The following is a 27,563-nucleotide window of genomic DNA, read 5'->3' as shown; positions in this document are numbered from 1 at the left end:
TTAATAGGAGCCCTATACATGACTATACATTACTATTGCAGTGTATTGTAACGATCGCTGGTTCAAATCCCCTTGTGGGACGAATAAAATATGTTAACAATAATTACAATAGTAGTGTAGAAAAAAGAAAAAATATATTAAAAGTTCCAAAAAAAAACTTTTCCCAGTTTTCCTCTAAAGTAATGTAAAAACTTTTAAAAAATAAACAAAATTGCTATTGCCATGTCCCTAAAAGTCTGAAACCCTAAATTTTAAAATGTCAGAATCGTTGTTTTTTTAAAATAATAATAATAATGGACTAATCGTGTTTTTTTTCAATTCCACCCCACAAAGTATTTTGTTTCAGTTTTCCTGTACATTATATGGTACGTTAAATAGTGGCAATAGAAACTACAACACCTTCCGCAAAAAATAAGCCCTTTATACCACTCTATTGAAAAATAAAAAAGTTATGGTTTTTGGAAGACAGTGAGTGAAAACCGAAATTGAAAAATGGCTAAGGGGTAAATTGACAATTTGACACAACTATCTAAAGTGTTGTCATATTGTTCACCAAATCAATTCCTGTCCCCAATGACACCCACAGTCTATAATACAAGTATTTTATGAGGTAATAGCCAAGAGTTAGGGTATGTTCACACGCAGTGTTTTCAGGCGTATTTTGGGGAGTAAATGCTTCGAAATACGACTGGAAAAACGCAAGTGAAATGCCTACAAACATCTGCCCATTGAATTCAATGGGAAAAACTGTGTTATGTTCAGACGAGGGGGGGGTGGCTTACGCCACTGTTTTATAAGAGGTCGCGTAAAAAAACGCCCAGTAAAAAGAAGGAGCATGTCACTTCTGGAGCAATTTTTAGAGCTGTTTTTCATTGTGTCAATTGAAGAACAGCTCCAAAAACATCAAGAAAAAACGGTTCAAAATTATTTTTTTTAGCAGTTTTTACTTGTGAGTGAGAACATACCCTAACTATTTATGTAGAAACCATACTGTAACAGTAAACACAGGGGGAAAAGCCTTTACAATGTACAAATAGTGAACATATACCATCAATATGTGATAGGCAATTCTTAATTTCTGACTTCTTTTTAATCAAAATGTAGCGAAAATTGACTTCTAATATGCCATATATTCATGTCAGAAGACCATATGGACAGGGATACTCACTGGTTCGCTAGACTATAGGGCATTGTGTGATTTAGAAGTCCAAAATGTGTTCTGTATTGTTCAGCTTCCCCTAATGGAAACCTTTTAGATATTTACCACATACCCAAAGGTGTTTGGCAACATTAGAGTGCCACAGACGCTTGTTTTGGGAGCAGCTTTACAGATTCTCACTAATATCCAGGGCCATATTGCAGATTATATGGCTGGTTTTCACCATTTATTATATAGATATTATTTGAACTGTAATTTTTGGGGAAATGTTTGTTTAATTGCTTTCTTTGTTGGCATACATTCATTATTGGTAAAATAAAGCCCCTGAATTATTGTATACATACACAAAATATACGTACACAAAATATAGATATAAAATATAAAGACATAGTTTCTCTGGAATATTCATCTAAAGCTTTTAATGGCTCGAATAACTGATATAGCCCAATGGAGTGATGGACGTGTAGCAATTACATAGCATACATTTTTGATACTTGAGAACAGACTTCGGCCAGCTAATAACATTTCCTGTTTTGCAGTCACTCATGTTATGTATAAGTAGAGTAAAATTGTTCTAGACAATTATGGTTGCAGCTTGCTGTGGCAATAAATGCTATTATCTACATACAGAGCTTTTCATATGTCATAAAGCTCTGCCTGTTGTGTATTTATTTTTAAGGCTTTATGACACTTATAGCTTTCTGTTAATGTTAAGGCACAGTATGACCGTGCACAGTATAGGAGGGTAAGGTAATGTAGATACAATATCACAAAAGATATAATGTGCGCCATTCATATGGTACAAATAATGAAAGAGTAAATACAATACTTCATTTATGTTTAATGAATGCTAAGCAGTTACCAAATTTGTGTGGGAGACTTACAGTAAGGCTAAGTGACATTCTATAAATTGCAAAATGCAGTTTAGGTTATCAAATAAAAAGAAATCAAATGAAATGTAAATCTACTATAAAGAAAACAATGGTGTTTCACATGAGCTGCCTCGCAATAAACCCGCTAACTCAATACACAATACTGTCTTTACTAATTAAATAAGATTAAAAAAAATATTATATTTCCACACAATAGGTAATATTACATGTTTATTGTACTTCAGAGGACACATTTATTATCCAGCAACTGTGTTAAAGGGTTTTTCCACTTTTCTTTTATTCAGCCCACCCAGCTGAATGCAAACTACTTGGACTTGCTGCAGCGCTGGTCTTTGTGCCTGCAGCCTGTTAATCTACGTGTGCTCCTAACGGAGCGCACAGGCATTCCCCTATGCCTGGCATCTCCCAGTACAGGCTGCTACTAGCAGCCTTAGTACTGGGGGAAAACATTGGGTGGGATCACAGCGGTAATCCCCGCCGATTAACCCCTTAAATGCAGCGGTCAATAGTATATAGCGGTCAATAAGTTGTTACAACATCATCGGCACCTCGCAGCGCTATTGCGGGGTGCTGATGATTTCTATGGCAACCGGAGGCATAACAAAGGCCTCCGATCTGCCGTCTACACAGCCTGTCAGTGTGAAAATGACATGTATAATACCCTGCAATACAAAAGTATTGCAGGGTATCATAACAACGATCCAACAGTTGGATCTTCAAGTCCCTAGTGGGACTAAAAAAAAGTTTTTTTAAAAAAAGTTAAAAGTAATACTTTTAAAAATTGCCCTTTTTCCCTTAGAAAATCGCACGGTAAACACTGTAAAAAAAAAAATGATACAGAAAAAAATGGATTAAAATAGATTTTCTGACAAAAAAAAAAAATTTGTGTATTTCACCTTTGCTTTGCTGTAATTCCTGTGAAACCAAAAAGGGTTAAGAAACTTTCTAAATGCTGTTTTTTAAAACTTTGAGGGGTGCAGTTTTTAAAATTGGGTGACTTATGGGGGTTTCTAATATATAAGGCCCTTAAAGCCACTTCAGAACTGAACAGGTACCTCTAAAAATAGGTTTTGGAAATTTTCTTGAAAATGTGAGAATTTGCAGCTAAAGTTCTAAGCCTTGCAACGTACTAGAAAAATAAAAGGATGTCCAAAAAATGATGCCAACATAAAGAAGACATATGGGAAATGTTAATGAATAACTATTGTGTGTGTGGTATTACTATCTGTTTTACAAGCAGATACATTTAAATTTAGAAAAATGCTAATTATTGCAAATTTTCTCCAAAGTTTGGTGTTTTTCACAAATAAATACTGAATTTATTGATCAAATTTTTCCTCTAACATAAAGTACAATATAGCACGAGAAAACAATCTCAGAATCACTTGGATAGGTAAAAGCATTCCCAAGTTATTACCTCATAAATTGACACGTCACATTTGAAAAAATTGGCTGGTCCACAAGGCCAAAACAGGCTCAGTCCTGAAGGGGTTAAGAAGATAACATATACAATATGAAGATATCTGCACCTGGGTTCATCTGAGGGAGCAGGGCCAGCCTTAGAATATATGGGGTCCCATCCCCATCATAAAAAAATGCCCCATAAAAAAATACTGTATAATGCCTCCCCACAGTACAATGCCCTTTTTAGTGCCCCACACGGTATAATGCAGTTTATAGTGCCCCACATATTATAATGCCCCCTTTAATGCCCCACACACAGTATAATGTCCACTAAGTGCCCCCAAACACTATATTGCCCCCCACACAGTATAATGCTCCTTTGGTGCCCCCCATACAGTATAATGCCCCCATAGCTGCCACATACAGTATAATAATATTTAATAATATAATATATTATAACCCCTTTAAGGACACAGCATTTTCTGTTCCCACACAATATAATGCCCCCTAAGTTCCACACACAGTATATTGCCGCCTATTGTGCCCCTACATGGTATAAGTCCCCTTAGTTTCCCCCAAACAGTATAATGTCCCCCTTCCCCTGGGTGCCACACACAGCCCTCCTTGTAGATAGTGCCCCTTGTAGATTGTGCCATATAGCCTCCTTGTAGATTGTGCCATACATCCCCATGTAGTGCCATACAGCCCCCACCTCCCTCTTGTAGATAGTGCCATACAGCTCCCACCTCCCCCTTGTAGACAGCATCCCTTGACAAATAAAACAAAAACGTTATACTCACCTAGGCCCCATTCCTACGACGAACGTAGCTGCTTTATAATGCCGACGGATCCTTGCGGCCTACATAGGGATCCTGTCCCTGTGCCTGATAGGCTGCAGGCCGAACGGCCTGTAGCATAGTAAATGGCAGAGTAGGGAGATACCTAAGGATTTAGATACTATTGAATATATGGCGTTGCTACCCCTGTAGCAGCTATAGCGGCTGCTAGCGGCACCACCGGGCTTGGGTGGTGCCTATGCCACATGCTGCTGGCCCCGTAGCAGCCACTATGGCTGCTACAGAGGTAGTTACTCCGAGAGAAGAGAAGGAACGCAGGGCCCTGCAACTCTGCAACTGCCATTCTGCCCGGGCGCTCCTTCTCTACTCTCGGTGTAACAACTGCTTCAGAAACACAAGCAGTGGAAGGGAGCCAGAGCAGCACTCCCTTCCACCAGCTGGAGTGATGCGCCCTATGAATGTACTAAGGTTATAGTCGTTATAAATAACTAATTGATTAACAATAATTTTGTATTGTATCAAATTTGAAAGTAATGCGGCCCGTCAACTTCAAATTTTTTCTATGTGCGGCCCATTTACCCGGCCGAGTTTGAGACCCCTGCCCTAATAGATTGCCTGTCAGTTTTTATACTGAGAGGCAATAATGCTTTGGTATACTAAGGGTATGTGCACAAGCTTACTAAAAAACATCTGAAAATATGGAGCTGTTTTCAAGGGAAAACAACTCCTGATTTTCAGCCGTTTTTTAAGCAACTCGCATTTTTCAATGTTGTTCTATAGAGTCAATGAAAAATGGCTCCAAAAACGTCTCAAGATGTGACATGTACTTCTTTTTCGCAGCCTTTTTTTTACACGGCAGTTTTTCAAAATCAATCAATAGTCAGATGTTTGGAGGCATTCTGCTTCCGATTTTTCGGCCATTTACGTCCCGAAAAAGGCAGAAAATAAGCTGTGGAAACATACCCTTAGGCCTCATTTACACGAGCGTAATATACGCGCGTGCGACACGCGTGCTTTTCACGCGTGTCGTACGCACCTATATTACTCTATGGGGCAGTGCAGACGATGCGTGAATTTTGCGCAGTGCGAGTGCGTCGCGTAAAACTCACGTTTTTCGCGCATCACGCACCCATTGAAGTCAATGGGTGCGTGAAAACAACGCATGACACACGGACGCTCCTGCGTTGCATGCGCGAAAATCACGCATGAGTTGTTATGTCCATGAAAAACAGTCTATAAAGCTGGACAAAGCAAACAAAAACCAGGAAGTGCCTGTGTTTCCACTGCGAGTGGGCAAGGCTAGTAAGTGATTGGAGACTGTTGAAGGTATCTTCCTCTGTGAATCATCTGCTGCCATGCCGCATGGGATGGACGTGGAGCGCCTCATCGTCCTTGTCCAGGAACATCCTGCGATCTGGAACACGCGCTTGGAGGCGTACCACAACCGGACGGTCAAGGAGGACGCCTGGGAGGTGGTCGTCAAGGACCTTTTCGAGCAGGAGTGGGAGAGTGGCCGAACCCGGGACCGCAGTCAGTTGGGTGAGTACCAGGCATTTTCTGGCAATGCATGACATCCCTATTGAAGACCTGGAGCCCTGTATGTGTCTTCTGCGCATTAGCACGAGGAACTTTGGTGGAGCAGGCGCATCACCGTGTACCACGTCATTGGCAGTGCAGGGCCCATCATTTAGAAGTGAGAGGTGATAGTTCTGATGGCGTGATATGTGTTTTTTTAATCCAACAGTCCAAGATATCAAAACACGGTGGCGGAGCTGCCGTGACCAATTCCGGCGTGAAATGGGTGAAAGGGGACGCAGCGGGGATGGCGCATCTCGCAAGCGACCCTATATGTACACCAAGCAACTGATGTTCTTGAAGGACATCATGGAGATGCGCACGTAAGAGTTTCTGCCTTTGCATGTGTCTAATGTGTGTTCGCCCATGTCCTGTTTGCCATCGTGTTGTTGTGGGCATTGTTCAATATTCTGTTCTAACGTTATTTTCTCCTTCTAGAACCACCGACAATTTGGAGGACACCGCCGAGGAGACAGACGTTGGCGAGTCTCTGCCAGAACCTCCTGCAGCCCATGTCCTGCCCCCCAGCCCAGAGCCGACACCCCTGGAGCCCGCCCCTGGGCAGTCTGCATGGGCCGTCGCCTCGCCAGCAGAGGAGCGCCCTGTGCGTGCCCACACTCGCCGTGCCCGTGCTCAACAGGCCTCCGTAGCTGGCCAGGTAGATACCCGTGTCCTGGAGTATCTAAGGCGAGCCGCTGATGAGGACGGGAACAACGCCTTTGGCCGAAGCATCGTTCCCCTCCGGCTGGTCCCCATGGACCATATGGGACGTCTGCAAGCGTCGATCGTAACATTGATCGACGCTTCCAGACCGCCCTACAATCCGAACGTGTGCTTCACGGCCATTGAACAGTGGCGCAGTTCAGCCATGCCGGCCACCACGCCCCAGGTGCCTGGCCCATTCCACCCAGCCCTCTAGATGCAACGGCCGCATCCGTATATGCGCCCTATGGCTCCCCACTTCCCTGGCCCAACATACCAGGGCCAACATCAGCACCACTATGCTGGCGAAGAACAACCTACACAGCTCCAGGTCCAGCATAGTGGTGCTGAAATGCATGCGTATTCGTCCCCGGGCCACCAGTACCAACACCTTTGAGTGTGTTGGTGGCCTGATTTTTGGACGCCACAGTTGGTTGTGGTGCAGGGATGCCGAGTCGCCGTTCTTTTTTGGGTTTGATGTTTATTATTATACACCATGTTGGTGTTTTTGTTTGGAAGCTAAATCTGGGTGTTTTTGCAAAACACAGTAGTAAAAAATTGCATGTTTAATGGTTGGATTTCGTGTTGTTATTCATTGATACCACACAACACAATGTTTGGGCCACATTTCCTTTGCCTATACTCTCGCACAATTCTGGGCTTTGGGTCCAATGCATACACACGTGATATGAGGTTTGAGTTAAACACTCGGGGTGTGATATGGTTTGCAAGAGGTGCGGACGTTTAGGTGCTGTCATGGGCCCCGAGGCAAACTATGTCCACTAGCAATTGGACTTTCAAAACTTTATCCCACACAAGATTCTATCTCCAGAAAGAGGGTTGCAAACTTTCTAAAGCTCTGCTTAAACCCCGAAAGATGTAAGCTCGCAACCCGCGTTTTGCAAGTCCCTAACCCAACACCAACCACGAAAAACAAAAAAACCACACGCCACATGTGACGTGTGGAGGGAAGCAGACAAACAACAGAGAACCCTTCAAAGTTCATCACGCACCCACGGTGCGGGTCAAGATCGACACTCAAAATATGCCGCCAAAGTATCCCACACGCGAGGGCAGGATGAGAGAGATCGGCCGAGAGGAGTAACCGGGACAGTGAGGCTGCTGCCTGCATGTGTAAGGATATATTGTGCATCAAAGGTAGCATCATGAATGCAGCAGAAGTTATGCAGACCGACACACATTTCTATAACGCGTGTCACATTCTGCATGGACAATTGCATTGGCGTCAGAAAGACACGCCACCTGCTGGACATAATGCCAAAGGCACATTCCACACATGGACGAGCTCGGCAGAGGCGGAGATTAAGGTGATAAACCTGCTTCTACAAGCAAGCAGGGGTTGGGCTAGCTTGCAGATTTGTAGGCAGGCTTGCCATGATTCTCCTCTGCGTTTTTGACGCGCGTTGCAAACGCTAGTCGTGCGCGCGTTTAAAACGCAACAACGCTGCGAATACGCAGTCAAAACGCAATGCCAACGCACGCAAAACGCGCCGTTTTTTGCGCACGCAAAACGCCCACGCTCGTGTAGATGAGGCCTTAGCCTCATGTGAACAGCACAGTGTATTTCCCATTGAAATCAATTGGAAACTGACTACAGGCTTATTTCAAGTGTATTTTGGAGCATAAAACAAGGCTTTTCTGCTCCAAAATCAGCCTGAAAATTAGTCGTGTGAACATACCCTTGGGGTATGTTCACATGAGCTGTTTTCAGCCGTTCTTTGGGCCGTAAACACCCCGAAAAACGGCTACAAATGCGGGTGACTGAACGCCTGCAAACATCTGCCCATTGACTTCAATGGGAAAAAGGGCTTTCCGTTCCCACGGGGCGTTTTTTACAAACTTTTTTTTCTGCCGCTGTCACTTCTTGACGCATTTTTGGAACCGTTTTTCATTGACTCAATAGAAAAACAGCACCAAAAACTGCCGTAAAACACGCCGCAAAAAACAGCTCTGTATTTTCAGCCATATTTTGTTAAGCGTGTGAACATAGCCTAAGGTTTTTTCAATCTGAGGTGGATTGTGAGTGTTGGGAACATTCACACAAGTAATGAAGCTGTTTTACATGATTCTATCCAGAGGGCAATTGTGAATTTGCCAAGTTTAACTCTTTAGTGAAGGTATCTGATGGAGGAGAATCTTTCTGTGTCAGGCTGTGAAGAGATGTGTGTGGGAACACAATTGGCAGAGAAAACAATTTAAGGGAAAAAGTAGTTACAAAGAATTTGTCCCAGCTGCACACAGCAGTAGCTACTTTGACAAGCTGGATTCACCCGATATGCTGGGACATTGACAGAACTGACAGTAAGAACGATTGAAAAGAAGTGTTTCCATCACAATATGAACAGGCTGTGCTAAAAGGCATAATGTGCGGAACATAATAAATGTGTATTATGTGCTGCTTCAGAAAATGATCTGGTAAAGAGCGTGTTATTTTCTTCCACAATGAGTACTGTATCATATAGTATTTTATCATAAGATTACACACTGAGCTTCACAATGCCATGTCTTAGTACAGCGTCATATGTTAAGAAGCTGCTAGTAACTGTGAACCTTCATATATCACTCAGGTAATGTTGGTTATTAACATAAGTTCGTTATGTAGTTACTTTTACTCAGTTATGGGGTTTTAGTTATTTAAAAATGGTTTAAATTAATGAAAGAGACCTAATTGCTTTTATATTGAAAATTGCTAAATGACGATATTGCTAATAAAAACTTTTAACTGGAATTGAGATTTACCAGTAGACAAGGTAGTAATATACCAAAGGTAAGGTACATTACTGTATATTATGTTGTTTAGTTCAAATATGTTTGTCAGTAAAATGTAGTACCTTTCGTAAAAGTTTAGCTTTTTGTTATTTTTTAGGGTGGGTTCAAATCAGCATTGGTTTTCCGCTTATGGGTTCTGTTGCAGCTTTCCGTCAGAGGAACCCATAAACGGAAAGCCAAACGAAAACTAAAGCTTCCGTTTGCATCACCATTGATTTTTGCCTTGGTTTCCATTGTTTCCGTTCTGTAAAGTTTCTTTTTTTTTTTTTTGTGGAAACAATAGCGCAGTCTTTGGCCATACGTTAATGGGTCCTTCCCACAAAAAGCTGCAACGGAACCCATAAGCGGAAAACCAACGCTGATGTGAACAGGCCCTAACTGATCTTGAATTTATAGCATCTATTGCATCCTTGAGCTGCATTCAAATTTATATCATTTACTAATGGAATCAGTTAGGACTCTGTCCACAGACACATCCTTAGCAGCATAAAGAAACAGTAAACCTACAAATGATCGCTGCGAATATGCCGCAAAAGTCGCAACACTTGGCTTTATGTTGTGGGTTTTTTCATCAACATTGAATTCAATGGGGAAAACCCGCAAAGGAAAATCAACAAAAACGCAGTATAAATTGACATGCTGCGGATTCAAATTCAGCACCGCAGTTCAATTTATTAATGTTTATGCTGCAGTTTTTTTCCACAGCGTGGACATGAGATTTTCTGAATCTCATCCACTTTGCTGCTACAGTAAATGCTGTGAAATTTCCACACAGAGTTGCAGTACGAAAATTCTGCAGGGTTTACTCTACACGGGAGCCGGGCCTTAGTTGTCCTGGTGTCCTATTGCAGAAAGAGCAGTAGGGGGAAGCTGCTTCTGCAGCCAGTAGCCTTACCTCCAGACACAAGTTTGTGAGGAGAAGGGGGGAAATGGCTGAACTCCTGGGACACACCCTGAAGAATCACTGGGGCAGTGGGCTCCGTCTGACTCTTTATTGCCACCCAGTTTTCCTATCACTAGAGCTGAGTGTCTTTTCTGAAAAGCCTGGGGTTTAATAAAGGGCATGCCTGCTAACCCACAAAAAAATGTTTAGAAGTTGTAATTGATTACAGGCTATGTTCACCTTTCACTTTTTGTGTTTGGTGCAACGTTGTAATATATTTTTATGAAAAAAATATTTTTACTCTAACACGCAGGATCCAGCTGTAATCGATCACATGTAAGTTCATAACTACAGTTGTATGTCATACATAATATTTCTTACTATAGAACTTAATGTAACTGTCGCCGACAGTGTGCACCGGGAACTACGCAGTAACTGTACGTCCCCATGCGCTAAGACACTGGACGTACACTTGCGTCGTGGTGCGCCTAGGGGTTAAAGGGGTTTCCCATAATCAATAATTATCACCTATCCACAGGATAGGTGATAAATATCTGGTCAGTGGGGGTACGACTGCTGGGACCCCCACCGATTCGGGAACAGGCTTACACTGGTGTTCCTAGAGTGGTAGTGTGCATGCTCGGCCACCGCTCCAGTCATTTCTATGGGGCTGTCGGCAGATCCAAACAAATGTATTAGTCGGTGGCCGAGCATGCGCACTACCTTTTCATTCATACGGAGCTCCTAGCTAGGGCAAAGTAAGCCCATTCTCGTGATCGGTGGGGGTCCTAGCTGTCAGGCCCCCGCGATTCGATTTGTATCCAATGTGTATGGGGATCTTAAGACTGAAATCGTCAAGTAAAGCAAAGATGAGGATACAAAAGGAATCAGTAATGAAAGCCAGAATTATTAGGCTGAGTTCACACACAGTGTATCTCCCCTGTGTGCCTCTGGGAAATCCGGGCGAAAAAGCGCACCATTCTGCGGTGCAGTTTTCCGCCCAGAATGTCCGCTGCGGAAAACTGCAGCACTTAGTCAGCCTGCTAGCAGGCCAGCCTCCTGGGATGACGTTTCATCCCAGGAGACCGCTGCAGCCTGTGATTGGTTGCAACGGTCACATGGGATGAAGTGTCATCCCAGGAGGCTGGCCCTCTGACGTCATCCAGGCTGGCCTTCTGGGATGATGTTTCATCCCATGTGACCGCTGCTACAGCCTGTGATTAACAGCAGCGGTCAGATGGGATAAAACATCATACCATGAGGCTGCACTGGAGGGGGGAACAGAAACTTCTGGGTAAGTATGAGTTTTTGTAGCGGCGGAAATACTGTGAACCCGCAGCACAAAAACGCAACATCTGCTATTTGTTGTGGGTTTTACCTCCCTATTGAATTCAATGGGGAAGACCCACAACAAATAAGCAGCATTTACGCAAATACAATTTACATGCTGCGGAAGAAAATCAGTTTATTCTGTTCAGTATTTACGCAGCGTGTGGATGAGATTTGTTTTATCTCAACCACTTTGCAGCTACTCTATTTGCTGCAGATTTTCCGCAACAAATCCCTTCACGGCTAAAAACCGCAGTATTTACGCAACGTGTGAACTGACCCTTAGAAGTCAAATTAGAGCCAGTTTACAGAAGATGGGTTCAAGGCAGAATCAGAACTAAAAACAGAGAGTTATTCTTGTCAGTCAATAACTGCTTCCTGACCCATGAAGATTATGCTCATCATCAGCAGCAGGCAATAGCCACATCTTGACAAGTATACTTTTCATGCTTATCGAGTAGGCACTATTACAGGGCCAATGTGATCAGGACCAAGGCAACAGCTATAACACACATCTGATCTCCATAAAACCTTTGATTACCATTATAAGGAGAGCTTTATCAAGCCATAGGGAATTCCTGTGAAACTATCTGAGCTCATATCTTGTATGAGCAGACAGCCCAGGGTCCATTGGAAGGCTCTAGGGCTGTCTGACCATATTCCCTGTTGTTAGGACATAATTAGGTAGACTGGCTAATGTACTGGGATAGATAGATAGATTAAAATTATGTGCATGTATCTCTCTTTCTATATATGATAATAATAGATTATAAATAGCTCGATAGATAGATAGATAGATAGATAGATAGATAGATAGATAGATAGATAGATAGATAGATAGATAGATAGATAGATAGATAGATAGATAGATAGATAAATATTAGATAGACAGACAGACACAGATGATAGATAGATAGATAGATAGATAGATAGATAGATAGATAGATAGATAGATAGATAGATAGATAGATAGATAGATAGATAGATAGATAGATAGATAGATAGATATGAGATAGATAGATAGATAGATAGATAGATAGATAGATAGATAGATAGATAGATAGATATGAGATAGATCAGAGGCGTAGCTAGGTTCTCCTGCACCCGGAGCAAAGATTCAGATTTGCGCCCCGCCCAACTTATTTCCCGACATCTCCTTCCCCCTCGCCATGTTTGCTTTTTCTACCAATCAATGAGGTGTAATTGTTTTTTCACATTTGTTTTAATATAACTCGAGCATAAAACCATTTCTAGATTTTACAAGCGATATAGTTATATAAGGTAGTTAACATAAATAAATTAAAAGAAAATAAATTAAGGAGGCCACACACAGACCCCTGTAGATAGCGCCACACACAGCCCCCCTCTTGTATATAACGCCACACAGCCCCCTGTAGATAACTACAAGGGGGGGCTGTGTGTAGCGCTATCTACAACAGGGGGTTGTGTATGGCATTATCTATAAGAGAGGGGCTGTGTGTGGTGCTATTTCCAAGGGGGGATGTGTGTGGCACTATCTACAAGAGAGGGGCTGCGTGTGGCATTATCTACAGGGGGGGAGTGTGTGGCGCTATTTACAAGGATGTGTGGCACTATCTACAAGGATGTTACTATGGTGCTAGTTACAAGTGGGGCTGAGTGTGGCACTATCGACAAGGGGGCTGCGTCAGGCGCTGTTTACAAGCGGGGCTGTGTGGCGCTATCTACAACATGGGGGCTGTGTGGCATTAGCTACAAGGGGGGGCTGTGTGTGGGGGATGTTAGCTTAACTGGGGGCTACTCTTTTACCCATAGTAGTCCCCCTGATTTGATGGTAGATAGATTGGTTGAATGAGAATATAGTGTTTTTAAGGATGAACTTAAGCCCTTGTCAAATGAAATGTGCCTGTGCTGGCATTAAAGTGGGGTCTTTATTGAGAGTGCTTCTAACGCTTTTCAATCCTATAGTGTGCTAGATGTTGGAATAAAGTGCACTTTAAAAAGAATGCCTTCTACCGAAATCAGAAGAACAAAACACATTTCAAAATGCACATTATACAAGGAAGAACCCGGCTCTTAAACCAGAGCTCAATTTTGATTTTCATTTTATCACCACATACAATATAGCTCACAAAAAAATCAAGGGCAGCCTGGCCAAACATTGGCACATCCTACAGCACGACCCCTTTCTTAAAACTATTCTCCCCCCGAAACCGCTCTTGACATTTAGGAGAGCTCCCACTGTTAAAATATTTTAGCCCCCAGTAGGGTAAATTTTCCACAAATTGGGACAAAACTTCCTTACTTTCAGCCCCAAATTAAGTTCAAAGTGGGGAGTTTTAAATGTGGCCTATGCTGTCACACTATCACCCACAATACCACCACCTTTTGTTCAAATCCTAATGGGAATACATTTAACATAAAGAAAAAACTCAACTGTCAATCACAGTTCATAATCTATTTAATTGACTGCGGAGCTCAATTTGTGGGGAGAACTATTTAACCCCTTCACTGTAGACTTAATAAACATAGGTCTAACTGTAACAAAAAGTTCCTAATTCACAGTGTCTCAAAACATTGCACATTCAAGCATAAAGGGGATTTTGGGTGTTTTAAAATAACCCCAATTGACCAAATCGATGCACACCTTCCCAAGAGGTTCAACTCTTTGTGCAAAAGAGAGGTCTATTGGATCTACAAATTAGATACCTTGGTGCCCCATGGTTTAAACAAATTGACTGAAACTATCATCTAGCGTATCCAGCAGTTTCCCTATGAATGGTTCCCTTACCCTCCTTTCTTATGTCTACCTTACATTGTCATATATCTAGCACATACAACTGTTCCCTTTTTGATCTGGACCCCGTGACCCCAATAGGTGCACTTACTTACCAATCTAAGGATTATCATTGAATTCCCCCACAGAACGTCTACCCACCCAGAATGAATAGCAATCAGCACCACACAAACGTACCTCCGTCTCTTCGTTTTTCCCTATCGACTCCACTGAGCTTACACAGTCCCAGCAAGCGTCAGGTTACATTAGCTACAAAATGGGACTACATTACATTATAGTAGCTCTCTTTATAGAGCACTCACTAACTCTCCAAAACTCCACCATAACCTCCAACTCCCGGGCTACAGACCACTACCATTTCCAGTGGCACGATCAAGCAGACTGCAGCTGGCCAGTTTCTTCATTTTATATACATATATGATTTAAAAAAAAATGTGCTACAATATCCCATCATCAACTTTGCCTATATAATAATTTTATAATTTTATTAACACGTACATGCCATGTGAGCGGTGAAATAGGTGTGTCCCCTACCTTTCTTATCTAAACTGCAGTTCTTTTATGTTTGTTTTTACTTTGACAGTCTGTGTTATCAGACTTCAATGACCTTTCCAAACCAAGTAACCTTTAACCTGCCAAAAATATTTGCATGTCTCATCCATGACTCATCCATGACTCATCCAAACACCTCTACATGACTCATCCATGACTCATCCAAACACCTCTGCATGACTCATCCATGACTCATCCAAACACCTTTACATGACACATCCATGACTCATCCAAACACCTCTACATGACTCATCCATGACTCGTCCAAATACCTCTACATGACTCATCCATGACTCATCCAAACACCTCTACATGACTCATTCATGACTAATCCAAACACCTCTACATGACTCATCCAAGACTCATCCATGACTCATCCAAACACCTCTACATGACTCATCCATGACTCATCCAAATACCTCTACATGACTCATCCATGACTCATCCAAACACCTCTACATGACTCATCCATGATTAATCCAAACACCTCTACATGACTCATCCAAGACTCATCTAAATACCTCTACATGACTCATCCGTGACTCATCCATGACTCATCCAAACACCTCTACATTACTCATCCGTGACTCATCCAAACACCTCTGCATGACTCATCTATATGACTTGGCACTTTTTCACAGATTTTTTTTACCACTTTGTCTTGGCTATATATTCCACCTTTACAAGGGGAATGTGTAGCATTTGTATTTTACCCGATGAAGAGGCCGGTCCGGCCTTGAAACACGTAGTAATTAAAACAATATCTGATATTACATTTGCTTGTTTTAAATCCTCATTACTCAAGAAGGGTTTTTACCAGTTACCAGCACCAGGGAAAATCAGTTTTTTCCTCAAACTTCTAAAATTAGCATTTACTACTGGATCCTTCGGATCCGGATCGGAACCCAGGCTACAGCAATATTTTAAAACATGCTTTCAAGGATGTTGTGCTCCTAGCACAACCAACCAGGTCAGCAGAACTGATCACCTATCTGTGGCTTTTTTACTTTATAATTTGATGCACTATGTGTTATTTGTGTTGTTTTTTCTCCTCTACTGTTTAGCCCCTTGTGATAGTGCCACACAGCCCCCCTTTGTATATAGCTCCACACAGCCCCCTTGAAAATAGCGTTACACAGCCCCCTCTTGTAAATAGCTCCACACAGCCCCCTTGTAGATAGCGACATACATCCCCATAGCACCACACAGCCCCCCTTGTATATAGCGCCACACAGCCCCCCTTGTATATAGCCCCCCACAGCCCCCCTTGTATATTTTGCCACACAGCCCCCCTTGTAAATAGCGCAACACAGCCCCCCTTGTAAATAGCGCTATACTGTCCCTCCTTGTAAATAGCCCCACACTGCCCCACCTTGTAAACAGCACCACACAGCCCCCCTTGTAAACAGCACCACACAGCCTCCCCTTGTAAACAGCACCACACAGCCCCCTTGTAAACAGCATCACACAGCCCCCTTGTAGATAGTGCCACACAGCCCGCTGCTCCCCTTGTACATACCGGCACACTCTCCCCCCTTGTAAATAGTGCCACACTCCCTCACTTGTAAATAGTGGCACATTCCCTCCCCCTTGTAAATAGCACCACACTCCCCCCTTGTACTTAGCGCCACACTGTAAACAGAGTGGAGAGTGGTAGCCTACAGCTACCACTCTCCGCTCTGCCTGACGTGACTCACCGGAGGAGCCGAGGAGGTCATGCGGCGCACACAGCGGCAGAGTTCCTTCTGACTAGGGTCGGTGACAGCCCGGGAGTGGACCAGTCAGTTACCTGACCTGAGTCATCTGACCTCATGTCCCCCCTTCCATACCACCTAGTTGTGCTCGAGGGGAAAGGCCCCGTCTGCCCCCCCCCCCCTAGCTACACCCATGAGACAGATAGATAGATAAATAGATAGATATTTCTAAATGAATAGGCAGCACAACACAAAACTCCAATTCAGTGAAAAATGCTTTATTCATCCATACAACAGTGCAACGTTTCAGCCCACATGGGGCTTTCTCAAGCAGATAATAGATAGATAGACAGACAGACAGACAGACAGACAGACAGATAGATAGATAGATAGATAGATAGATAGATAGATAGATAGATAGATAGATAGATACAATGCAAAAAATAGGCAGCACTCCGTTCAGGTAAAAGTGAAAAAGAGGGTACTTTATTGTCCCATAAACAGTAGCAACGTTTCAGCTCCTTCCACTGGAGCCTTTCTCAAGCTTGAGAAAGGCTCCAGTGGAAGGAGCTGAAGCGGACTTGCTACTGTTTATGGGATAATAAAGTACCCATTTTTTCACTTTTACCTGAACGGAGTGCTGCCTATTTTTTGCATTGTATCTATCTATCTATCTATCTATCTATCTATCTATCTATCTATCTATCTATCTATCTATCTATCTATCTATCTATCTATCTATCTATCTATCTATCTATCTACCTAGTTGCGCCCGGGGCACATGCCCCGTCTGCCCCCCCTAGCTACGCCACTGCTCCCGTCCATCTGTTCATGTGACCGCTACAGCATGTGACTGGCTGCAGCAGTCACATGGGATGAAACGTCATCACAGGAGGCCGGGCTGCATAGAGAACAGCCGGGAAATGAAGGAGTCATCACTTTGACAATGCCAGGTGATAAGCTTAGACTTTTTAATTACATTTAAAAAAATTATAAAAATGTTGCGATTTTTGCAGCATTTCCGCCGCAAAAATCACAAAATTTTATATTTGTTGTAGGTTTTACCTATAATGGAATTCAATAGAAAAAACCCACAACAAAAGTGCAACGATTTAAAAAAAATGGAAAGCAGATCAATTTATGAATGTTTTCTCAGCTGATTTTTTTCCCGCAACATGTGGATAAGATTTGTACAAATCTCATCCACTCTGCTGCTACTGTAATACGCTGCGGATATTCCACGCAGAATTCCATTGCAGAAATAACATTTACACTTCGTGGGAACCAGCTTAAAACAGTCAATTTACCTCCATCTGTGTGTACTGTACATCTGTTGCTGGAGACCTAGAAATGTAACTATTTTCCCTATTCCCGGATTGCAGTGAACCTAAGAAGAATTCGGATTTATCTTTCAGAGGAAGTCATTTGTTATCTATATTCATTTCTGACAACTCATTTGGGACCAATTTTAAAAGAGTTATATATGAAAACATATTCTTTGACGCTATAACATAGATTGAAATCTTTCGGAAATTCTACACTCATTACGGAATATTTGAAGTCTTCAGGGACATGGTTTCCATTGCATGTGATGTGTTTTTGCCAATAATGGTTATTTATACTTTAGATCATTTAGAAATGTACGAGTACAACACAGAGGTGGGCAGCAAATATGTTCCGACTTTAAAGCATTGACCTACGAGGAAAAACACTAGTTAGGAAAAGATGTTGACAAGACACATAATTCTAGAACATTCATTGATTGAGAATTTTTTACATGTATATTTGTAACTAGCGTGACTTTGCTGCTATTTTTACTGTATATAAAAAAATATTTTAGTATAACTAGAAAACTATGTCGACCGTGCTAATGAGGAGCAAGTACTATGAGCAATCACCACTTAATCTATATATTTTGCTTTGTTTTTTGTTTGGCATAACAGTACAAATATATCAAAATTGTGTAAATATACTTACAATGTAGTAATAGTTATTCATCTATAAATTGTAATAATTACTGTATATTTTCCATGAGAATGACATTTCAATGAAACATACATCATCATTACAGATGCTGCTGCTATATTAAGTAGAAAAGGACCTTACTTCTCACTTGTCAGGTATTCTTATACTGAATCATACATTCCAATCTTCTTAAAGCAACCCTCCAGTTGGAAAGTCACTTTCATGAAATGTGAGAGAGTGAGTATCTCATTCAAAATAGTTTTTTCTTAATGGTCATTATAAAAGCGAATGCATCCAACCCAACTAAAAGTGAACAGCAGTATAGGAATAGTGGTTGCATAGAGTAGATGGTAACAGTAACCTAACCGTTAAGCCTGGCGAATATCTATATTCTATAACTATCTTGAAACATGAGATAATGATTGCAGTTTATATGAGTGGTGCAGAAAAATAATATGTTTTATAACTGCTCAGGGATGGAATCGCAACATATGTATATAAGGCAAGGTGAGCTCATTCCATCTGTTCACATGTTGTGGTGCTGTATGGTGGTGTCTGTTGCTGTAGTGCTGCGCTTGTGGGGGGACGTGGCCCAGAGCCAAGGAGGCTTGGCACGGTCTGTTAGCATGGGTGCTTTTGGACCACTGGGTTGCTCCCTCTGCAGAAGCGGTGCTGCGGTGGCGGGGGCCGCCATGTGGTGCTGCAGCCGATAGAGTAGGGACCCACTTTAAAGAGGTCGCCGTGAAGTGGCAAGTGGGCTTATACAGCTTGATCAAAATGTTTACAAAGAACCTCATGTTCATGTTTCTAAATTATGCCTAGCGGCTCAGATCAACGTATATATTGTGGATTGTCCGGTCCATGTCTAGTCTCTCACAATACTGAACATATGTATATGTTCACTTTGCTAATTATTACAGGCTATGTACACATTTTACATTGTTTTTTGTTTTTTTAGTAAAAAGGTTTATCAGTGTGATTGGTGCAGCTGTGAAAATACTTTTTTTTAAAAATTATTTTTACTTTTGTTTGTATTTTGAACGGTATGTGCTGCAGGTTCTAGGTCGGATGCGTAGTTTTACCCAGGGTAACCAACCCAGGCCTAAGGCCTCCTTCACACACAGAGAATTTTTGGCAAATTAAGTTGCATCAAAAACTGCTTCAAAAAATGCTAGCATTATTAAAATGTAACATTAACCTTTTAAGGTGTTTTTAAGGTGTTTCTCATTTGGTGTAATTTTGTAGATGCTTTTTTTCTGGTTGTTTTGACGTTCAACAGGGAAGCCAATGGGAAAAAAAACATGAAAAAACTTCATACCAAGAACATGGAACAAATGCCACTGACCACAAAATTGCAGAAAAACTCAATAAACAAAATGCAGTTGATTCATATTTTGCAACAGACTTTAATGTAACATCTGACCGCACTAATAAAAGCACCACAAAAACGCCTTAAAAAGCCATCAATGCTGATTATTTATACTGTTGCGGCCAACACGTGAAGAGCTCATCGATGTCAATCACTATACAAGGCTAAAGAGATTGACAGGTTGACTCCTGATCTACCAACCAGGATCAGAGTAACCTCCGTTCCCAGCAGTTTAACCCCTTAGTTGCGTCTGTAATGATAGGGGTAGGGAAACGGACAAGTGAGCCCTAATCTACCCGCCACTCTGTCCCTGCCTACTTGCAACGACCCGCCCTAGGCGACGGGGTACAACTGGGCGGCGGTCCCTACGCTCAGTAAGTGCACGAGACAAACAGACAAGGGTACACAAGGCTAAGGGAAATGGGGCAGTTGCCCACGGCAACACCGTCAGCAACAAGAGAGGTGAACGAGCCGAGTCAAACCAGGAGTGTACGAGGTACCAAACGCAGAGCAGGAGAGTAGTCAATAAGCCAGGGTCAATATGGAGCAGGATAAAATAGTCAGAAGCTGTAGCTGGGCCAGGAAACCACACGAGAAGAATCACAAGCAAAGGAGGAACAGGAAAGGCAGGTATAAATAGACATAGGGCGGGAGCTAGCTAAGTCTGGCCAGGCTGCGATAGGCTCTCCCACTCCTAAGCCTGCCAGCCTGAGTGGTGGAAGCTGGAGTCAGTCTCAGAGACATAGACTCAAGTGAAGACTGATTACCTATGGGCGTTAACCCCGAAGCTGTGCCTGGCAGATCCTTTACAGCGTCAGTCAATAGCGATTGCGCCACCTAAGTGGTTTCAGATAGAATGAGCTCCCTCTCTCACCCCATCGGCCACCCTGCAGCACCATCATAGGATGCTGATGGGTTTCCATGCCATTTTTGTCCCCTTACAAATTGCTTTATAAAAAAAATAATTAAAATGAAAGAGAAATACACATAATGATAGTGCTACATCCATAACAACCCAAAATATAAAATTATCAGCCTGACTCTCAAAAAACAAAATAAAAAGCATTTATGTACCCCAAAATGATACCAATGGAAACTACAAGTTGTCCTGTAAAAAATAAGCCCCACGTCAATAGAAAAATACAAATTTTATCTCTCTCAGAATATGGCGATAATTTATTTTTCATTGTGAAAAAGTGGTCAAACATAAGAAAATATAAATTTTGTATAGCTGTCTTCGCATCAGCACAAAGAATAAAGTTATCATGTTATTTATACGCGTGGTACACAGGGTAAAATGAAAACGCAAAAAAGAATGGTGGAATTGCAGTTTTTTCCATTTTTCCCTAAACAGTTAACAAAAGTCAATGAAAAAGTTATATGTACCCCAAAATGGTGGCATCAAAAATAAACTTCATAGGTCTTTGAAAGCCTTCATACATCAACGGAAATTTTTTAACCGTATTGCTCTTGAAATGCGACAATGAAAAGAAAAGTAAAAAGCAATATTGCTTGGTCATTAAGGCCCAAAATAGGCTGGTCACTAAATGGTGAAACTTTCTACTTCAATTTTCTGGCCTAGAAAAGTCTTAAATGCTGCAAAAGTTGCAATTTGGAAGAAACAAAATGTGCAACCTTTACAACATTTACGCCACTGATGCCACTTTACCAAAAAGTGAAACAACAATGTGAAAAAAGGAGTCCAAATACTATATATAATCCAAAATAGAAAAATATCAATTTTATTGAATACAATATAACAAGGGGGAATGTATAAAAACAATTCGAGGATCTAAAAGAAAGTCTGTATGAGGACCACTCAACAGGGTGACATTACTGCCATGAGAAACAGTTGACACAGTGTATAATACATGTATGTATAATATACCAAAAAAGCCCATCGCTCATGAACATAAGAATGGTCAAACATTATACGAATACTACCTAAAATATATTTGCATGGTACAAACTACCCAGTAATACTGATAGAGAAACTGATCATTATACATGACACAAGTGAAAAATGTAAAAAATCTGTATATAAGCATTATGTAAGTCACAGACCAAGAAGGTGTAACTTGGCATACGAGCCAAACCCGCCGGGTCTGGTAGACAGTAATGAATATACACATCCAGCCTTGTAGCTAGGGAAAGTATGACAAGATCATATGTCAGGAGGAGCCCATGAAACAAGCCTTACCCATGTAAATAAATGTAGTCCAGTGGTCCACAAAATGAGACAGCGCCCCGACTCGAGTTTCGCTAGTACAGCTTCTTCAGGGGGTACCGATAGTGTGTGTATGTCTCATTTAAATACTAAATAGAAGTGATCAGAGGGTGTTTTCCGGCGTATCAAAAAAGCTGGTCTACGGCGCATGCGCAAGATTAGGCTTGGGGCCGCGAGACTACCACCGCCGGTCGTCACACCGCTGCCGCGCATGCGCATCTCCCAGGACGCGTCTCTAGGGAGATAGCGCAGGCACAAAGCACGTGTACTGACGAGAGGAGAGGGAAGTCAGTGTCCCGTATCACTGCAGCATGTGCGACCCCAGATGAAAGGACACCACCGTGAGTTTAAGCAAGAAATATTCAATGTAGAGAACATAAATATCATATATGTTTACTCTTGTAACTAAAAGGCATATTCCAAGACACTCCCCTTACTTTGTGACAAATAGAACCATTGAAGTGAAAACGCATATTGAGATAAACAACTATAATAATAATGATTAGTTGGTACAATCGAACCCAAATGGGTAAGAAATAAAGTGAAAACAAAAGGTGATGAGTGAGACAGTGGCATAATGATACTCATCGTGAAAACCACCTAAAGATGTCGCAAACTACTAAAAGAAACGTGACGGAAAAAAGCAATAAGTGTTTGCGGGAGGAATAAATGCCTACAGAATTAAGCAGATAATCATTGATATTGCATACTAAATAGTCTCTATTGTTGAAACAATAATTACGGGGTAGGGAGACAGACAGGTGAGCCCTAATCTACCCGCCACTCAGTCCCTGCCTACTTGCACGGCCCATCCTAGGCGATGGCGTACAACTGGGCGACGTTCCCTACGCTCAATATGTGCACGACAGACAAACAGACAAGGGTACACAGAAGCTAAGGGAAATGGGGCAGTTGCCCACGGCAAGACCGTGAGCAACAAGAGTAGTGAACGAGCCGAGTCAAACCAGGAGTGTACGAGGTACCAAACGCAGAGCAGGAGCGTAGTCAGTAAAGCCAGGGTCAAAATGAAGCAAGGTCAATAATGATAGCAGGAGCAGAAGAGCGAGGAAACAGGAAAGAATCACAGGCAGAGACAAGCAGGAAATGAAGGTATAAATAGACCGAGGGCGGGAGCTAGAACTGTCTAGCCAGGCTGTGATAGGTTCTCCCACTACTGAGCCTACCAGCCTGAGTGGTAGCAGAGGGAAAAGCTAAAACAGATTTTAAAAGGCAGAAAGAGCCTATAAGAAGGCAGCAAAGCTCAATTTCTCATTGAGGCCAGATGGAGTCATACTGCCCAAAGTGAAAATCCACCTACTCTACTTTTGTGCAAGCATCATACTCGCATCTCCTCCTCTGACACCACAATGTACACTGTCTATACCCCATGCCAAGAAAGTCTCGGGATCACACCCGTGATGTAATTTGAAGTGTTTGGGGATGTTTTTCAGTAACGTTAACTCATTGATCTCTTTTGCAGCAATAATGTCCGTTCGTTTATACGGATTCTAAGTTGTCTGGATGTCAAACCCACATACACTTTAGGGCAACCACATGTTGCATAGTAGATGACATGGGTAGTATTGCACGAGATATAATGCAGAATTTTGAAGCGATGTCCATTGCTGATAGAATTAAAAAAGGTTGTCCGTGATATGTTAGCACATGCCACGCAATCACCACACAGGTAATGCTTGTCTATACCCCTGTTTAATACACCTACAGCTGTAACCCCTCTACCTTCTAGGTCCCTGGACTGGTTCTCAAATTTTGCTTCTGATGAGCAGATCTGCTTCTTCCTAAGGAACTGACCAACTGGGACAGCTTTGACAGTAGAATATACATGTGCCAAAGTAGCATGTAGAAGGGAGTTTACTGACGTCTCATTCCTGAAGACGTCCGTCTGTAGTGCTCCCTCCTCATCAGCTTCAATAGACACATCCAAAAAATCCACCCTGCGTTTATCAAAGATGTAGGTAAGTTTGATGTTCAAGTTATTGACATTCAGCTGTTGCATAAACCCAATCAGCTGCGCTTCAGTGCCTTGCCAGATGATGAAGAAGTCATCAATGTAGCGCAGCCAGCACTGCACATGGTCAGCGGTGTGGGCACCGTCGCCATGCAGAACCTGCCTCTCCCAAAATCCGAGAAATAGGTTTGCATACGACGGTGCGCACGCCGCACACATGGCAGTGCCTTATTTTTGTAAATAAAATAGATCTTTGAAATCAAACAGGTTGTGAGTAAGAATGTATTCCACCAATTCAACAACAAGATCACAAATCAGGCTGTCCCAGTTTCTCAGCCTCAGGAAGAAGCGGATCGCGTTAATACCGTCTTGGTGTCGGATGCTTGTGTACAGCGACTCCACATCAGCCATTACCAAGAGCATTTCTGGCTCAAGGGATATCCCGTCAATTCTTGTGAGTACGTCTGTGGTTTCTTTCACATAAAAGGGTAGGCATTCAACTAGTGGCTTTAAATAAAAATCAATAAATTTACACACTCGGTCGCACAAACCTCCAATCCCCGACACTATAGATCGACCGAGAGGGTCTACAAGACTCTTGTGGACCTTCGGGAGAAGGTAGAACTTGGGAATTTTGGGGTATTTGGCGAATAAACCTTCAAACACCTTTTTGGGGATTATCCCTTTGTCGATGGCCATGTTCAAGATGTTTGCCAAATCAGAGGAAAAAGAGCACACTGGATCATACGTGAGTTTCTGATATGTCTGTTTGTCCCTAAGTTGATGAAACGCTTCCTTTTCGTATTCTTAAATTGGCCAGATAACGATGTCCCCCCACCTTGTCTGCCGCTTTGTATACCACGTCCTCATACGATTGAAGCTCCCTCAGGGCCGCACGTTGAGCAGCTGTCAGGTTATCATACTGTTTATTGATCGAGATTTGTTTAAAATCATCAATCACCAATTTAGTGAAAATCTCAACCTGACAAATTTACTGACAATTATAGCGCAAATCTACGCCTGCTCATAGCGCATTTAATGTAAAAAAAAAAGTTTAATGAATAGGTTTTTACTGGATGGCTGTGAAGGATGCCTCTGACTGATGCCATCTGTCGCCAATCCTTTGATCTTCGATCTGTCGTTTTAACTTATAGGGTTGTTGTGCAACATTCACAGACCAGCTGTAAACCACAAGTCATTTAGAAAACGGCAGTCTGAAATCACTAACGTATAACCAGCTTAAGTTCCACTTAGGCCCCATGCACACGACCGTAATTACGGACCATTATTATAGTTCGTAATTACGGACCCAATCTTTTCTATGGCCAATGGACACCTTCCCGCATATATACGGGAAGCTGTCTGTGCCGTAGAAACTTTCAGAAAAATTAGCACGTGTCCTATTTTTTTATTTTACGGACCGTGCTCCCACACTTTATAATAGGAGCACTGTCCGTAAATATGGACGGCTGTGCGCGGCAGTCCGCGGCTGGCCATGCCCGTAATTATGGGTTGTAGTTACGGGCACGGCCGTGTGCATGGAATGCCTGCAGCACCAACCGCTATAAAGATGTTTTAATAAGGTTGCTAAAAATAATCCCTTAATTATTTTTGAGACTGACAATTCTTACTAGAATATATTAACAATATGTGTGCAAAAAATGAATTTGACAAACAAAACAGTGAGCAAACATGCTGCTTTACATGTCACATGTCACAACTTTTTTCTTAAAATTTCAAACAATATGGAAAAGAAAAGGCATAAACATTTCCTAGTTTAAAAATATAAAGCTTTGATGGGTCAGCTTTAACTACATCTAATAACTTTTGCAAAATCTCACAGTAAGACTGACATTTGCAGAGAAACATCACATTCATTCAAATAAATGCCAGAAAATGCCAGGATGATCATTTTAAGTTTGTTTGTAATACTTTTTCAGCAGCAAATAATATATACGCACAAGTAAGTAAAGAAAAACTAATTAAAAAGTAAAGTACATCTATGACTTAGATCATAGACATGACTGACATTAAAATACACAAAAGACTAGTCAAATGAATGGCAATTTTGTAAAAAGTAGATAAACTGTGCTCATATTTCAGATGCTATATGTCTTACATATTTAAGGATAAAACATGTTATTCTTAAATAAATTAATCAATTAATCTAGTTTAGAGCAAGCAGATGGCAAGATTCAAAGTGTAAGATCAAAAAAGCAGAGCAAAGTCAGCTGGCTTGTACATGTCATGAAGGGTTTCTTAATATAATATTCCTTTTGATCTTTTTTCTGTGGAAAATACATTTTAGATTTGATAATTTGTGGGGAAATATTTCAAATTGCAGAGGATCTTGAAATTAAATGTAAAATGTTCTACTAGTCTTTTGTTCCCACCTGTAAAGAGGGTTAGAGGTCTACATACAAATCAATAACACTGAGTAACCCCCTCTCAACTTGTTATACACAGATGCCTCTGTAGTGAATAGAACACACTTTAGCTTCATGATTATTTGCTTTTACCTCTATTATGTGATACAGTTCTCCTCATTATCTAAAAAAAAGTTGATAATAATAATAGACATAGACACTGTAACCCTGCTGCTTATATAAGATGTTCCCTTTTCATAGTCAGTGATGGTCAGCTATCTGTACATAGTGAGGGCTTGGGAACTTACATAGCTACATAGTTACATAGTTAGTACGGCTGAAAAAAGACACATGTCCATCAAGTTCAACCAAGGGACAGGAAAAGGGAAGGAAAAATTTCTACACATAGGAGCTAATACTTTTTTGTTCTAGGAAATTATCTAACCCTTTTTTAAAGCCATCTACTGTCCCTGCTGTGACCAGCTCCTGCGGTAGACTATTCCATAGATTCACAGTTCTCACGGTAAAGAAGGCTTGTCGCCTCTGCAGGTTGAACCTTTTTTTCTCTAGACGGAGGGAGAGCCCCCCTGTTTTTTGAGGGGGTTTTACAAGGGACAGGATTTCACCATATTTTTTGTATGTGCCATTAATATATTTATATAAGTTAATCATGTCCCCCCTTAGTCGTCTTTTTTCAAGGCTAAATAGGTTTAATTATTTTAATCTTTCCTCATAACTTAAATTCTCCATGCCCCTAATTAGCTTCGTTGCTCTTCTTTGTATTTTTTCCAACTCCAGGGCATCCTTTCTATGAACTGGAGCCCAGAACTGAACTGCCTATTCTAGATGAGGCCTCACTAACTTGGCAAAACCATCTCCACAGCCCCTTTATGACGGCACACAAAGACCCTACATATTTGTTTTACAGCCTATGTGACCTTCATGAGGCGCCATATTCCCTCTTGAGGCAATGTTTCTTAACTCAACTCAGCAGAACGCTGTTTGTAGCGGCTGGCAGAAGTCACCTTGAAAATGTATACTACACTGGTGTCACTAGGGCATGGACGGTTTAAGAGACAAAAAATAAAGAAAAGTAGCTGTTCTCACCTAAGA

At 41.8% G+C, this 27,563-nt stretch overlaps 1 protein-coding gene across 1 annotated transcript in view; it reads right to left on the bottom strand.

Annotated features, from left to right (window-relative positions):
* Positions 1–27,563, bottom strand: part of LAMA2 (laminin subunit alpha 2) — an 852,154-nt gene that overhangs the window by 695,465 nt on the left and 129,126 nt on the right. The window lies entirely within an intron of this gene.

Source organism: Rhinoderma darwinii, chromosome 4 (genome assembly GCF_050947455.1).
Source record: "Rhinoderma darwinii isolate aRhiDar2 chromosome 4, aRhiDar2.hap1, whole genome shotgun sequence".
Lineage (NCBI taxonomy): Eukaryota > Metazoa > Chordata > Amphibia > Anura > Rhinodermatidae > Rhinoderma > Rhinoderma darwinii.
Note: the sequence above shows the minus strand (reverse complement) of the source record. Positions and strands in the feature narration are given on the sequence as shown.